This window comes from Peromyscus californicus, unplaced genomic scaffold (genome assembly GCF_007827085.1).
Source record: "Peromyscus californicus insignis strain IS unplaced genomic scaffold, ASM782708v3 Scaffold_19__1_contigs__length_69161282, whole genome shotgun sequence".
NCBI lineage: Eukaryota > Metazoa > Chordata > Mammalia > Rodentia > Cricetidae > Peromyscus > Peromyscus californicus.
In genome coordinates this window covers 62,767,888-62,783,799 of record NW_026294491.1, presented here as the reverse complement: position 1 = coordinate 62,783,799, position 15,912 = coordinate 62,767,888, and the positions used below count along the sequence as shown (strand labels likewise).

The 15,912-nt window shown below is 53.8% G+C and overlaps 1 protein-coding gene across 1 annotated transcript in view; it reads right to left on the bottom strand.

Moving 5' to 3' along the window:
* The window catches only part of Tfeb (transcription factor EB), a 51,817-nt gene extending 38,242 nt beyond the window's left edge, over positions 1 to 13,575 (bottom strand). The window contains 1 exon segment of the mRNA XM_052745559.1: positions 12,942 to 13,575. The gene's annotated coding sequence lies outside the window, so the exon portion shown is untranslated.
* Between the last annotated feature and the right edge of the window lie 2,337 nt (positions 13,576 to 15,912).

Below are 15,912 nucleotides of genomic sequence, written 5' to 3'. Positions count from 1 at the left end.
ACACTTGGATAATAACCTATAATTAGTCACAGTTCTAGAGTGTGTGATGATGCCTGGGGCCCTCTCTATGGAGACCCCCCAATGTGCCCAGCGTGGCCCAGGCTGCAGGCTGCCCCTCAGCCAACCAGAGCTGGCTACCTCTTTCTCGCCCTGCCCAGGATGCCCCTTCCTGGATGAGGGCAGAGTGAGCACCTCAGGCCAGGTGCCCGTGCTCCCACCTCACTCTATCCTGGGTCATTCCTTCGAGGGCCCAGCGGCAGGCCCTGGAGGCCACTCTGGGTCATCCCCTGAGCACGAGGAAAGGAGGAAGACAAAAAGAACCAAAGTGGATGGAGAGAGTGGGATTGAGAGAGAGAGAGAGAGAGAGAGAGAGAGAGAGAGAGAGAGAGAGAGAGAGAGAGGATACGCACTAGTAGGCACTAGAGATAGATATTGGGGCTGTTCCAGGTTCTGTGGAAGTGGGGAGAGGGAGAAGGGTGGGAAGTGAGTGGAGGAGGGGGAGAAGGTGCTGGGACGAGGGAGGAGTAAACACACTGTCCTCAGGCCTCCAAGTATACAGACCTCACAGCCCCAAGGCTTCTACACAGCAGGTGAATGGCCCAGGGGCCTCCCCTCTCCTCCAGAATGCCTAGAAGGAAGGACTCTGTCCAGGAAGAAATCCTCCTGGGCCTGCAGCAGTGACCCCTAACTAAATAACCCAGAGTGTGGCAGAGCAGCCCTTTCTGGGGTTCAGAAGGCAGGAAGGGCTAAGGGCCCACCCGAGAGCCAAGAGGCCTCATCCGCCTGTCTTATTCTATCTGCTGTCTGTTTGCCTGTTTCTGTTCTGAGACTTCCAGAAGCTTCTGTCCCTAACCACCTATTTGGACAGTACAGACTTGGGTGCCAACTCCACATCTGACGACCGCCGTGGTGCTGAAGGCCATGGTCTGCTAGCTGCTGGGTCTCTAAGTCTCCTCCTTCATCCTCTCAATAACAGGGCTAGACAGGCAGCTGCTAAGACTCCAGTCAGCCCGTGGCAGAGCCAGCCAGCACTGCCCTGCCGGGACAGCTGAGCACACCTGGCTAGAGCTGGGAGGAGATGAGTGATGGGGGGTGGACAGTATAGTGTGTCCTCTCCTGGCCACTCCACACCCCTCGGGGACTCTGGGGGGCTGAACAGGTGCTGTCCCCAAACGGATTATAAACAAACCAGAGGACAGGCTGTGACTTCCCTAGCAAACAAGCAGAAGCTCCGCCCCACAGACCCACTAGAAGAACTGGGATAAGCTGGGCGTGCTGGCAAGTTTTCTATAGGGAGAAGGAGGCCGAGAACCCCCAAGTCAGAGGGGCTAGGGCTGGATCACTGCAGAAGAGGGCAAGGAGGGATCAGAGCGGAAGCAGAGGACCCAGGTCTTTGGTGAACTGTGTATGAGGTCCTGGGAATCCGGTAATGAAGTACCCACACAGCAGGGATCGTGGAGAAGCCATCTTTTAGGTCCTCGGTTCTGGGCATATGATGAGATTTGATTTGTGTTTACTCATTCATCCTGAAAGCTTTACTGGGCATCCACCATATTGGAGGCTCTCCTTTAGGCAGGGGGAATGGACCAAAATAGACCAAATCCCTGTCTTGAGAGAGTATCTATTGTGGAATATTAGAGATGTGTTACATTCATTTATGCTGTGGAATATTTGTTTAATGATGCAAAGATGTGTTACATTCTTTTACGTTGTATAACATATTTGTTTAACTCTGGGAAGCTGTGTTACTATGCTTGCCTAAAACACCTGATTGGTCTAATAAAGAGCTGAGGCCATTAGCGAGGCAGGAGAGGGAAACAGGTGGGGCTGCTGGGCAGAGAGAATAAATAGGGGAGAAATCTAGGCTAAGATTTCCCCCCTAGGAAAGAGAGGGGGGAGCAAGAAAAGGAGGTGAGGAGGACACCAGGAGCCAGCCACCCAGCCACCCAGCCACCCAGCCACCCAGCCACCCAGCCACCCAGCCACCCAGCCAGTCGTGGAGTAAGAAGGAAAGAAAGACATGTAGAATAAAGAAAGGTAAAAAAAAAAAAAAAACCCAGAGGCAAAATATAGTTAAAGAGAAAGAGGATGATTTAAGTTAAGAAAAGCTGGCAAGGAACAAACCAAGCTAAGGCTGGGCATTCATAAGTTCCATGTATTTGGGAGCTGGGTGGCCGGCCCCCTAAGGGTCAAAAACAAAACAAAACAAACTAACAACAACAACACAACCCAACTACAGGCAGCTGAGGTCCAGTACTATCAATCATCTGTTTTCTGGGACTCTAGGCTCCTCCTCACCAGCTTTGGTCCAGCTCCTCCAACCCTGAGCCCCCGGCACTCCTGATAATGTAACACCCTCAAGAGGGAGATGAGACTAAGACAGGAAGATCCCGAGTTCAAGGCCAGCCTGAGTGACACACTGGGATATACGGTGAGTCTCAACATTTTAAAACAACAAACAAGCCAGACATGGTGATGCGTGCTTGTCGTCCCAGCACTCGGGAGAGGGAAGCAGGAGGGTCAGAAGTTTCCAGTCATCCTTGACTACACAGAGAGTCTAAGGACAGCCTGACTACGGAAGGCCAGCTCTCAAAAGCAACAACAATAAAACCCACACAGGGGCCAACAAGATGGCTGCCAAACCCGATGACCAGAGTTTGACCTTGGGTCCCACATGGCAGGAGAGAAACAGTTTCCGAAAACTGTCCTCTGACCCCCACATAAGAACCATGTCTACACACACACACACACACACACACACACACACACACACAGTAAGTAAATATAAACTTTAAAATAACGTAAGTAAGTAGGAGCCCAGAACCTTCTAGATGAAACGTCCTCTCCCAGGGGTCCTCCTGACACCTATCTAAGCTTCTGCTTACTCTTAGTGAGGAACGTGACTTAGGGCGGGGGAAATGACTCCACAGATAAAGGCGGCGGCGGCGGCGGCGGCTGTGCAGGCCTGATTCCTAGACGCCTCATAAAGGTAGGAGGAGAGAACTGACTCCACAAAGTTGTCCCCTACCAGGCGGTGGTGTCGCACGCCTCTAATCCTGCACTCAGGAGGCAGAGGCGGGAGGATCTCTGTGAGTTTGAGGCCAGCCTGGTCTACAGAGTGAATTCTAGGACAGCCAGGGCTGTGTAGAGACCCTGTCTAAAACAAAACAATGTTGTCTTCCGACCCGACGCATGTGCCCTCCCCCATTATACACAATAATGATTCAAAAAATAAATATGAGTCAGTGATCAAATACGTGCCGTGTGGCCCTGTGTGGAGAGAGTTAAGGAGGCAGGTGTTTCACAGCCTCACTTGGGAGGATGGCTCCCCTCTTCCGACCGTGTCCCAGGACACCACCAATCACACTCAACGGTTTCAACCTCTACCTCAAGTTCGATGACACTGTGCTCAGAGCGGTAACTCATCCACCTCACTCTGCCTTAAGCAGACAGCACGGATTTCTTAGGCACTTGTCCCAAAGTGAGACCAAAAGCAGATGGCCAAATAGCTCGGAGTTTCCTGGGATGCTCAAGTTTGGGTGTGGCTGGAGTGTCCCCTACGGGTTGAGATTTAATCCACACTACTCCTGGTAGGGATTAAGATGCTGGAAATACAATCCTGATGCTCAGAGGGAGGGCCTTTGGGAAGTGATCAGAGTTAGGTAAAACCATCAGGATGGAGTCCCTGTGGTCGAGTGCTGGTAGCTTCTTAGGCGAGCCCAAAGACCCTGGCTTGTATACCCAGGACCCACATAAAAGCCAGGCATGGCAGCACGTGCTTCTAACCTCAGCACTAAGTGAGAGGAGACAGGCAGACCAACAAGCTTCCGGTTCAAGGAGAGACTCTGCCTCAAAAATAATAAATAATAAATAAATAAGCAGACAAATAAATACATTGTGTGATGAAGGAGGGGACACATGATGCTGACCTCTGGTCTACACACACACACACACACACACACACACACACACACACACACACATACACACACACACACACACACACACACAAACACACACACACATACACACACACACACACACACACACACACACACACCACATCCATACTTAAAAGCTCATGCAACACAACACACTGCAGTCTCCCTTCACCCTCCTCCCAACACAGGACCGGAAGGGTCAGATCAGGTGAGGTCTCTTGCCTTCAACACCAACCGTGAGCTTACTGATTCTCTGGTGTTCTGTTGTAGTAACTCCACACAGACCAATAAATGGGAGTTTGGGGCAGAAATGTTGGCACAGGACTCAGAAGTAGGCCCTGCCCTGGAGATCTCCCCTGAAAGACAACATCAGCCAGACAAATCCACAACAGCCGAAGACATCACTACTGGGCCCCTGCACAGCTGTAAGTCAGAAGTGTGTTCTGGGGACCATAACTTGGCTTCATGTGAAAACTTGCCAGAAATTCCGTTCACACCAGATGTGGAGTGGTAGTGTGTAGTGGCATACACCTGTGAACCCAGAATTCAGGAGCCAGAGGCAAGAGGATCACAACTTTGAGACCAGCCTGAGATATACATAGTAAGACCTTGTCTCAAAAAGAAATAAAATAGCCGGGCGGTGGTGGCGCACGCCTTTAATCCCAGCACGTGGGAGGCAGAGCCAGGTGGATCTCTGTAAGTTCGAGGCCAGCCTGGGCTACAGAGTGAGTTCCAGGAAAGGTGCAGAGCTACACAGAGAAACCCTGTCTCAAAAAAAACCAAAAAAGAAAAAAGAAAAGAAATAAGATAGGGCTGGAGAGATGACTCACTGGTTAAGGGCACTGGCTGCTCTCGCAGAAGACCAGAGTTCAGTTCCCACCACCCACATGGCAGCTCACCACCATCTGTAACTCCAGTTCCAGGGTATCCAACACCCTCTTCTGGCCTCCACAGGTGCTGCATGGACGTGATAGGCAGAAATGCCAGGCAAAACACCCATACACATAAAAATAAAAAGATAAACAAGCAAACACAATAGGGATGGAGAGATGGCTCTGTGATTAGAGAGCCTGCTGCCTTGCCAGAGGCCCCGAATTTGGTTCCTAGAACCCACCACAACTGTAACTCCAGCTCTAGGGGATCTGATGCCCTCTTCTGGCCTCAGTGGGCAACTGCACACATGAGCACACATACCCATACAGACACATATAACTTAAAAAACAAATCTTTACAAAAGTAATAAAATAAAATAGTGGCTGTGAGGAGGGTTCAATGAATAATGCACAAGCACCTATGTTCTGTGGTGACATATGTGTCCCCCAATATATTGTGCACCCTAATAAACTTATCTGGGGATCAGAGGACAAAGCCAGCCACTATATTAAATGTAGAGGTCAGGCAGTGGTAGCACATGCCTTTAATCCTAGCGTTCAGGAGGCAGAGATCCATCCGGATCTCTGTGAGTTCAAGGCCACACTGGAAACAGAGCCAGGCAGTGGTGGTACACAACTTTAATCCCAGTACCGGGAAGCACACACATCTTTAATTCCAGGAAGTGACGGCAGGAAGCAGAAAGGTATATAAGGCGTGAGGACCAGGAACTAGAGGCTTTTAAGCAGTTCAGCTGAGATCCCTTTCGGGTGAGGACTCAGGGGCTTTCAGTCAGAGTATTCGTGCAGTTAGCAAGGTGAGGTTGGCTGTGGCTTGTTCTGTTTCTCTGATCTTTCAGCTTTCACCCCAATCCCTGGCTCCCAGGTTTGTTTTTTATAAGACCTTTTAAGATTTGTGTTACAACGTTCAATCCCTAGAACCGTGTAAAAATGTGTGATGGCACATGCTTATAATTCCAAAGCAAGAGAGACAGAGACATGGGGATCACTGAGATCTCCCAATCTCCCCTCAGTGGTGAGCTCCAGACCAATGAAAGGCCCTGTCTGAAAGAAGGTAGACAGTGTTCCTGAGTATGACGCCCAAGGTTGCCCCTGGGCTCTGCACACACAAGTACACCTGCACACACACACAAATGAATACATGCACACACACTGAAAAAAAGAAAAATAAATAAATAAAAATCCTTGTTTTTAAAGAAGTAAAACTCCAGACCTCAGAAACTTGTGGAACTACTGAGCACGAGATGTGAAGCAGGGCAGAGAAAGTGGAGAGGAAGAGTCCCGCTGGGGACTTCTCAGGCCTGCTTGGTGCAAAAGCTGTAGCCCTGGACTCTGCGGCCTAGAGAAAGGGCGTGGGAACCACCTGGGCTTTGTTTCCTTTCTGATTCCCAGGCCCCACCCCCAGAGACAGGGAGGCAGGGGCATTTTGTAAGAGCACCCAGATGATTAGAATACTCAGCCAGGCCTCCTTGAGAACTATGACTTCATTGAGAGAAAACTTCGGTTGGAGGGTGAGAACACGGAAGATGTGACAGGAGAAAGCCCTTGAAGGAAGGAGGGCGGAAACAAGGGCATATGAATCTCAGCTTTCTAGACACGGAGTCCGCTCGAGTTCTGGATTATTCTCCATAGCATCAAATCCTACCGTATGCATAACTGCCAACAAGGTGGAATGTCCGCTAGCAGAACCGGGCAGGGCACGGCACCCGCCAGGCTCCTGTCTCCCGTTCTTTATGCTCGTGTAAGAGCGGGAACACGGTGGGGAGGAGCTCTGGGGTCCCCCGGGAGCACGGTGGGGGAGGAGCTCTGGGGTCCCCCGGGAGCACGGTGGGGGAGGAGCTCTGGGGTCCCCCGGGAGCACGGTGGGGGAGGAGCTCTGGGGTCCCCCCGGGAGCACGGTGGGGAGGAGCTCTGGGGTCCCCCGGGAACACGCTGGGGGAGGAGCTCTGGGGTCCCCCCGGGAGCACGGTGGGGGAGGAGCTCTGGGGTCCCCCGGGAACACGCTGGGGGAGGAGCTCTGCGGTCCCCCGGGAACACGCTGGGGGAGGAGCTCTGGGGTCCCCCGGGAGCACGGTGGGGGAGGAGCTCTGGGGTCCCCCGGGAACACGCTGGGGGAGGAGCTCAGGGGTCCCCCGGGAGCACGGTGGGGGAGGAGCTCTGGGGTCCCCCGGGAACACGCTGGGGGAGGAGCTCTGGGGTCCCCTGGGAACACGGTGGGGGAGGAGCTCTGGGGTCCCCCGGGAGCACGGTGGGGGAGGAGCTCTGGGGTCCCCCGGGAACACGCTGGGGGAGGAGCTCAGGGGTCCCCCGGGAAGACGATGGGGTCCAGCATTTACTTGTCCAGCATCACAAGGCTCTAGGTTTGATACCCAGCACCAGGAGGAAAACAATACACAAACCAGGAAGCAACAATGATCCTGCCTGATGCTTCTGCCTCCCTGGCTGTCCTCTGATCTCACCCCCTGGCAGCCCACTCCACAGCAAAGCACTTCCTGTGGGCGCGATAAGGTCTCAGGTCCTCCCCTATCACTGGGACTTTATCTCTGCCCGCAGCAGAACACAGCAGCCAAGAGGACCAGTGTCTGTGGTGCGGAGTGAAGAGGAAGGCAGGCGGAGAGGGAATGGGCCGGGAAGGTGGCGCACACCTTTGATCCCAGCGCTCGGGAGGCAGAGGCAGGCGGATCTCTGTGAGTTCATAGGCCACAGAGCCTGTCCTAGAACTTGCTCTGTAGACCAGACTGGCCTCAAACTCACAGAAATCTGCCTGCCTCTGCCTCCTGAGCGATGGGATTAAAGGTGTGCGCCACCACCGCCGACTATATACATATAATATAATATATAGTCTTTATTTTATGTGTGAGTGTTTTGCCTGCATGTATGTCTCTGCACCATGTGCATGCAGGCCAGAAGAGGGCGATGGCTCCCTGGAACTCGAGTTACAAATGGTTGTGAACCACTATGTGCGTGCTGGGAATTGTAACTGGGTGCACTAAAGAGCAGCCAGTATTCTTAAGGGCCAAGCCATTTCTCCAGGAAGGTGGTATATTTGAGGGTACTAGACACATCGGGTGAACTGTGTGAACCCTCAGCTTTTTTGTTTGTTTTGTTTAAGATGTTTTTAAAAATGTATGTGCTGTGTATGTCCATGAAGACTAAAAGAAGGTATCGGATCCCCTGGAGCTGGACTTACAGGAGGCTGGGAGCTGCCCAACACGGGTGCTGGAAATCCAGTTCTCTGGAAGAGTAGCAAGTGCTCTTAACCATGAAACCATCTTTCCAACCCCACTTACTGATTTTTTTTTTTTAAAGCAGGGTCCAATGTTTCTCAAGCCAACCCCAAACTCATTATTATAGCAGAGGACGACCTTGAACATCTGAATCTCCCGCCTCCGCTTCTCAAGTGCTGGGATGACAGGTGTGTGCCACCGTGCCCAGCACATCTGGAAGCAGGGATCAAACCCAGGACCTCCTGCATGCTAGGCAAGCACTCTATCAGCTGAGCTACACAGGCACCCCCCGCCCTTCCATGGTTCTTTTTTCCCTCTCCTGGAGCACTTAGGCCCCTGAAAAATGAGAACCAAAAGAGCCGCAGAGCTGAGCGTGTGCTCGTTACTCTAGGTCCGCTGTGCGTTCTGGGCACCAACACACTCGGCCCTTGCTCTTAGGCAGGGCAAGCAGAGTGAACACTTCTCAGTCATGGAAACGGGCACACTGGGTGGCTAAACAGCTTGCCCAGGGTCCCATAGTGGTAAGCGACAGAGCTGGGACTCCAAGCCCCAGATCCCACGGTGCCAACACTCATCCAGATGAAGTTACTCTCAGTACAGTGCTGAGTACATGGTGGCATGTCCTGACAAAACGGAGCACATGAGCCAGCCTTGATTCCAGGGACTCCATCCATCCCCAGATCTGCCGCCCACACCCTCCCATTCTAAAGCCTGGTGTCCTGGTGCCTGAGATAGAGACCTGCAGCCGGCCTTCACTGGAGGGGACCCCACCGATGATTAGTGTTGTTCATAGGCAGGCACAAGGAGGCTGAGCAGAGCCACACCGGTAGCCGCGGATGGTGTGGGGTCTCTGGGCTCCCAGTCCCGTGACCTTGTGACTTTCTCAACCAAAGGTGCCACTGCCTTTCCTCCACATCTGATGAAACACGTTCTTACCGAGGCATACCGGGGCTTAAAGGGCATGCCGCCCATGGCCAAAGCCACACACCCAGAAGGATGTCCTGTAAGAAGCCTCCTCCCCTGCCTGGGTCAAGTGAGCTTTCCAGAGAGGCCATACAAGGCCCTATCGACCATCTCCTCACAGGACAGGGTCTCCCAGAGGACCTTTGGGCACCTGGTTCAGCAGTTCAGAAAGGAGGCTAGGAGACAAGTGGGGTCCCAGGTCAGAAGACCCTGGGCAGCAAAAAGGTCCCCAAACTACCATACCTCTACTTTTGAAAAAAAATTCATTTGTATTTCTTTTTTCATATAATTTGTTTTTTAATTTTTATTTTATGTCTGTTAGTATGTCTGTGCACTGCATGTGTGCAGCTCCCAAGGAGGCCAGAAGAGGGATTGACCCCATAGGACTGGAGTTGTGACAGTTGTGTGGCACCATGTGGGTGCTGGGAACTGACCTTCAGTCCCTCTGGAAGAGCAGCCAGTGTGCTTACCTGCTGACTGCGGAGCCAGCTCTCCAGCGCGCACACACCTTTGAAAGGAGAATGGATGGCCCAGTGGGTAGATCTCTTGCTGTAAGTTTCCAGCACCCTGGCAGCTCACAACTGCCTGGAACTCCAGCTCCAGGGGATCTGATGCCCTCTTCTGGACCCTGTGGACACTGCACTCTGTGCACACAGCCTCATCCAAACACACATAAATTTAAAAAAAAAAAAAATTTAAAAGAACTTTTGGCCAGGTGGTGGTGGCACTCTCCTTTAATCCCAGCACTCAGGAGGCAGAGGCAGGCAGATCTCTGAATATGAGGCCAGCCTGGTCTAGAGAGTGAGTTCTACGACAGCCAGGGCTACACAGAAACCCTGTCTTAAAAAAAAAATAAATAAATAAACAAACAAATAAGAAACATAAAAAAGAACTTCTGACTAACACTGAAGTGCTCTTCTTCGGGAATTCAGGATGTGAGTCTTGGAATCGGGTGAGCCTGGGTTCGAACCCCATCCCTCTTCTTCCAGGCTGTGTGGTTTTCAACAACTTACTTAACTTCTCTGAATCGGTGTAGCAGGAACAATAATTCCTGCCCTGGTGCAGAGAGATGCATTCAATGCTGGCTGCTATTGCTTGCAGCTAGGTTTTATTACGGTCCGGCTCTGGTACAGCACTTGAATATTCTAACAAATACAGTGTGTGTTCTCATCACTCCGTCAGAGACACTCATCCACACAACTCATCCACAACACTGCCTAGAGTCCACAACTCCACACCCGTTACACAAACCCCACCACGCACTCACCAGGTACCCGACCCTTCGCTGCCCTTAACCCTCACAGCAACTAACGGATGACTCTGTTTCGATTCTCTTTTCACAGCGCATGCACAGAGGCTGGCTGTACCCTGAGACAGGGATACTTCTGGAAGCTCTGAGAAGCTGAACACACCCCTCCCCCACCCCACCCCCACACACACTAGAGGAGGCCAACTCAATTTCCACTGTCATTTCTATGGCAGCCCCGAGCTGGGCCCCAAGTGTCCCCTGTCCTCCATCCCCAGGACAAAGGCTCTCAACCTGGCTTTCATGCCAGCTGTGGTTGGGGAAACCCCTGCTGCCTGCAAAAACCAACTTGACTTTGAAAAGGAAGAGACGGAAGCCAGAGGGAAGGGTGGCTGGGCCACTCCCTGTGGGGGCAGGTGCTAAGTAACTCTATAAACCCTAACTAACGATGCAATTACAGCCATAAACAGAGCCCAGGAGGGATCAGGGCCAGAAGCCAGACCCTCAAAGGGCAGCCAGGCAAGAGGGTAGGTCCCCTCCCACCTACTTCCCAGCATTCAGGAAATGGGGTGGGGGCAGGTGGCGGCTCACTGGTGATGGGATGGGCGGGCACTGGACACCCCCAGGGGTGCCTGAATGAACGCTTGCCTTCCCTGGCCCACTCCCTGCCCACCTCTGACTGAGTCACCAGGCCATCAACCCTAAATGCATAGTTGTTGCCTCTCTGTGGATTCAATGTTCACCTCATTCCATGGGGCCTGGAACCAAGAGACCTCCATCTAGATGGAACCATAGGTCTCCATCTAGCTCCACCTCCTAGGTGGACAGGGAATTTGTATTCAGCTGCAACAGGCCCTGTAAAGTGTAAGCAGTATCGGCTCCTCTCACACAGGAGAACCCCAAAACAGACCTGCCTTCATCACATGCTCTGTTTCTCAACTGTCCTATAACTAGGAGGCAAGCCAAAAGAAGGGAACCAAAAGAGCCGAGGGAAACTGAGGCACAGTAAAAGCTCCAGAGGCAGCAACCCTTCCCCTTCTACGGCCTCTCCTGGCTGGACGGTTACTATGGCTGGCTCTCTTTGCGGGAGGGCAGAGCCTGGGGAATGGCGACTAGCTCCCCGGCGAGGCACCAAGCAGCTACGAAGGGATTCGGCCACCGAGCCCAGCCTCCGCGTTCGGATCTGCCAGCATCTGCACCTGGCCGCCCTAGAGGAAACTGGAGATCCGTCCCCGCCCCAACATCACCCCCCAACAGTGCCTGGTCTGGGCCAGCAGAATCCGGGCCAGGGAGGGTGTAGGGGCCTCAGGCCCGGTCCTAGAGGCTCCCCTTCCCTGTGCAGCCCCTCACTCCGGGTCGGGGAAGGTGGAAGCCACACTTCCCCGGTGGACGGAGCCCTCAAGTTTAGTCCTGCGACTGTCACACTGAATAGTCCTCTGCAGGACCAGCGAAAGCTGACGCAGGTTGGGGAAGGGCGCCGTGGTGAGGGGCAGGCGCAGGATGGAGGGCGGGGGCCGGGGGAGCGCTGGCGCAGACCAGCCCCACCCGGGCGGGCGCCCTCCCTTCCTCCCCAGGGCGCGGGGCTGGGGCGCGCCAGGCGGCTGCGGCGCGAACCTGCTCGCGCAGCCCGGAGCAGCTCCGGGCAGCGGTGCGTGAAGCCAGAACCCAGAGCGCGGCGGGGGCCGAGGGGCGGAGACCCAGGTGGCATCCGCCAGCTCCCTTCCAGGAGGCGCTGGGCGGAAGAGGCGACGGGGTCCGGAGTTGGGGGGCGGGGGAGACGAAGGCACTGACCTGGCGGGGCGGGCTAGTCTGGGGTTGGACGGGGCAGAGTGAAGGGGGTAGACAGGGACAAGGGGGCGTATTTCCCGGAATTGGGGACCAAGAGGGTGGCTCAGGGAGGAGGGCAGACGACTGGAAGCTCAAGGAAGCAGAAAGCGAGACGCACAGAAGGTGCGACCCGAGTTGGGGTTCCCTAGGGTGGTGGGATAATGCAGGAGGACAAGTTTGCCGAGGACACCAGGGGCTGAAATCAGGGGTGTCTTTCTGCAAGAGACCCAGGAGGGAGACAGGCACCGAGGGAGGGAGGGATGGGACGTCCACACCACCCCCGGACACAGCAGCCCAGCCCACGGGGCGTGGCGCCTCTCCGGCCCTCCCACTCCCCCGCGACCATCCCGGCTGGGCCTGGCCCCGCTGGCCTTGATACTTGCACACCTCCCGGGGCCTCGGACTCCCTCCCCCGAGCCCCCCGCCCCCGCCGTATCGGGGGAGGGGGAGCGAGCTCAGGGCCCGAGCGTTCCTCCAAACTTCTGGCAAGTTCACTCCTGCGCCTCCCGCCCTAGCTCCGCTTAGCTTCCCCGGGCCAGGAAGGCCCGTGCCCGCCCCGGCCACTCCCGCCCCGGTTACATAAGGTCGCGGGGAGGCGGCCCCCTGCCCGGCCTGAAGGGAGGGGCCCGAGGGGCTCCCCGGCTGACGAGCTGCACCGCCGGGGCCACGCGCCCGGTACCCAGGGCTGCACCGGCTGCGGATGGGTGGCGGGGCGGTGCACCCTGTCCTGCTCAAGTCTGTACCCCCGTCCACCCACCCCACCTGTCTCGGGCACCCACAGGATGGGAAGTGCGGAGCTGGCATTCCCCAGTGCCCCGTGCACCCCTTGCCCCCTAGTCCCGCTCACCTCGCTTTGAAGGTCAATCTGTCCGCCGCCGGCGCCCTGTGGTTCCGGTAACTTGTCCCAAGTTCGGGTGCCGGGCCCCCGATCTTCGCCCGCCGCCCGCTCTCGGGCTCCTCGGGCTACGCGCAACCAGCCAGGCCCGCCCCGTCCGTCCTTCCCGCCGCCGTCGGCGCCGTCGCCGTTCTCTGCGTCCCGCCCGCAGCTGCCGCCTCCGCTGTCACCTAGCCCCGCGCCCGGCGCTCGGGCTCCGGCTGTCACTCCGCGCCCACTTCCCGCTGCGCCCGGCAGAGGGCAGCACCCGCCCCCTGCGGACCGCCCCCGGAGGCCTACCGCGGCGCCCGCTGGGAAACGTAGTCCCTGCCTCAGCCGCGCGGGGCTCGCCGGGACTTGCAGTTCTACTCTGCTGGCCGAAGTTCAAAGGAATCAAGTTTTGACTGTAAACGTTTGACCCCTTTTCCCTTTCCAGATTTTCTTTCTCTTCTCTATCAGTGATGTCCAGAGCTAGGACTTACTACATTATGACATCTTGTGAAAGGACTAAGCTACTTTTCCAAGAATGTGAGAAAGATACAGGGTCCCAGGCGGTCCCTCCTGGTTTGTGCAACAGGAGACACTCAGAATTGCCAGAGTCAGACTGAGGAGTTACCTTGTCCTTTCATAACGTCCACTTGGAGAGACTTTTGACTTCTTTGTTTAATAATAATAATAATAATAATAATAGTTGTTGTTCTATTAATTATTATTATTTTAGGATAAGCCAGTATGAAGCAGAACTGTAGTTTATTTTAAAATACATGTGTAAATAATATATATAAATAACACATATACTATATATATTTGTTTGGTTGGTTAGTTTTGTTGACAGGGTTTCTCTGTGTAGCCCTAGCTATCCTACTCGCTCTGTAGACCAGACTGACCTCAAACTCATAGAGATCCTCCTGCCTCTGCCTCCGGAGTGCTGGGATTAAAGGCCTGTGCTACCACTGCCCGACTTAAAAATATATTTTTAAATATATATTTAAAACACAGAGGTTAAGACAAAGACATGATCAGGGAAAGAATAGGCCCATCAGAGAAACTGGGTGTGGGTTTCTCATTGTCTTTTACGATAGCCAGATGTCTTGTTTTGGTGAACTCTGAAGTTATCTTCAGAGGACTGCTGAGAAACTTAAATAAGATCACCGGATGTTTCCTGAGGTGCCCCTGATAGTGTTACCCCTGACCAGGTAAAAGATCATGAAGGAAGTTAGGCTATCTTAAGTGTAAACAAAGCAGTCTTACTTGTCAGGTTCCCAGACAGCATCTGGGGGAGAGTCGAGGCCTTACTCCAGGGTACACATGCAGAGGCCTTACCCCAGGGTACACATGCAGAGGCCTTACCCCAGGGTACACATGCAGAGGCCTTACCCCAGGGTACACATGCAGAGGCCTTACCCCAGGGTACACATGCAGAGGCCTTACCCCAGGGTCCACATGCAGAGGCCTTACTCCAGGGTCCACATGCAGAGGCCTTACTCCAGGGTCCACATGCAAAGGCCTTAAGCCTGGTTTATTGTTATTTTTAATATTGTTTTATTTTGTTGAAACAGGGACTCACCAAATAGCTCTAGCTGGCCCGGAATTCCCTAGTGGATTATGCTGCCCTCGAACTCACAGAGATCTGCCTGCCTCTGCTTTCTGAGAGTGGGCCACCACTCCTGGCTTGTTTTTATAGCTCTTAATGAAATGATCTCTGTGTTGGCAGCCCTCACAGGAAATGTTCACTGTGCTAGAAGTCATGGTCCTCAGCTGACAGAAGACTTCATCCAGACTGCAGAATGAGGGGGACTCCTTTTCCCCTCAAGTCCTGCAATGTCCCCTATCCATCCTGTCTCAGGTTGGAATGGGGTGCATGACCTGGATCTTGCCCCTGTGTCCCTGCCCATATAAGAGGCAGTTGGAACGGTATCACCACCACCATTTTACTGCCCAGTTTCCAGTCTCCTTTCCTGTTTCTCCCTCCCACTAGAAGCTAAGGGCACTAAGATAGCATTCTTTCCTTTTTTCTTTTTCTTTACCCCTTCTCCCAATACGTCCTTTTCTCCACACCCCCTGCCCTTTTCCTCCCCGCCTTCCCTGTCTCCCTCCACCTTACCCTTTATTTTCTTCCTCTTCTTCTCTTTCTCCTCCTCCCCCCATCATGTGACCCCACCTTTCTGGGGCTTTCTAAGGAAGTGCAAGAATGAAGTCTAGAGCGACAGACCTCTCACTGAGCTGTCACAGAAAGCCAGGGAAAGAGCTGGCCCTCTTCCTCCCTCCTTCAAAAACAAGTCCTGGGGTTTAGGAGACTGGGTAAAAGTGTAGTCACCCTAACTCAGCATCAACCTTCTGCAGCCTTCCTAGAAATAAGCATCTTGCTTCCTCAAGGACCCACAACTCTTAGAAATGAACATGGGGACAACATCCTTCAGAAAATTCTAGTCAAAATCGATTCAAAGCTGAAGAGACAAACCCTTAGCTCTGTATCATGTCAGTCCTCAGACATGTTGCTAGTGGACATTCCTGTGCCTTGAGGTCAGTGGGGAAATCTGGGAAGTGGTTCAACAGAGCCTTTTCCGTTTGCCCATCATGTACAAAGCCCTTTCCTACCACCAGTCTTATCTCTTCAGAGGGAATCTGTGAAGAGGCCCTGAAGGGTACAGCCTGCCTCCAAGCCTGGCTTCAAACTGCTTCACTTAGCATCTCAATGACCCACCGAGAAACCTTGTGGCCACTGAGGTCAAAGTGGAACTTGCCCTAGCTCCCACAGTTGCCCGAGACCCAGGAATCTGACAGGTTACAACTGTGCCCAGCTCCCCCACCCCACACACCCTAAACACAAATGAACCAACAGGCTGGTCAATGGGGAGAACTATTTATTATTAAAGAAAGTCTAGGGTCCAGAAAGGGGAGACTGGATGTGGAGAGCAAGGACAGAGGTTAGGGGACCCCTCAC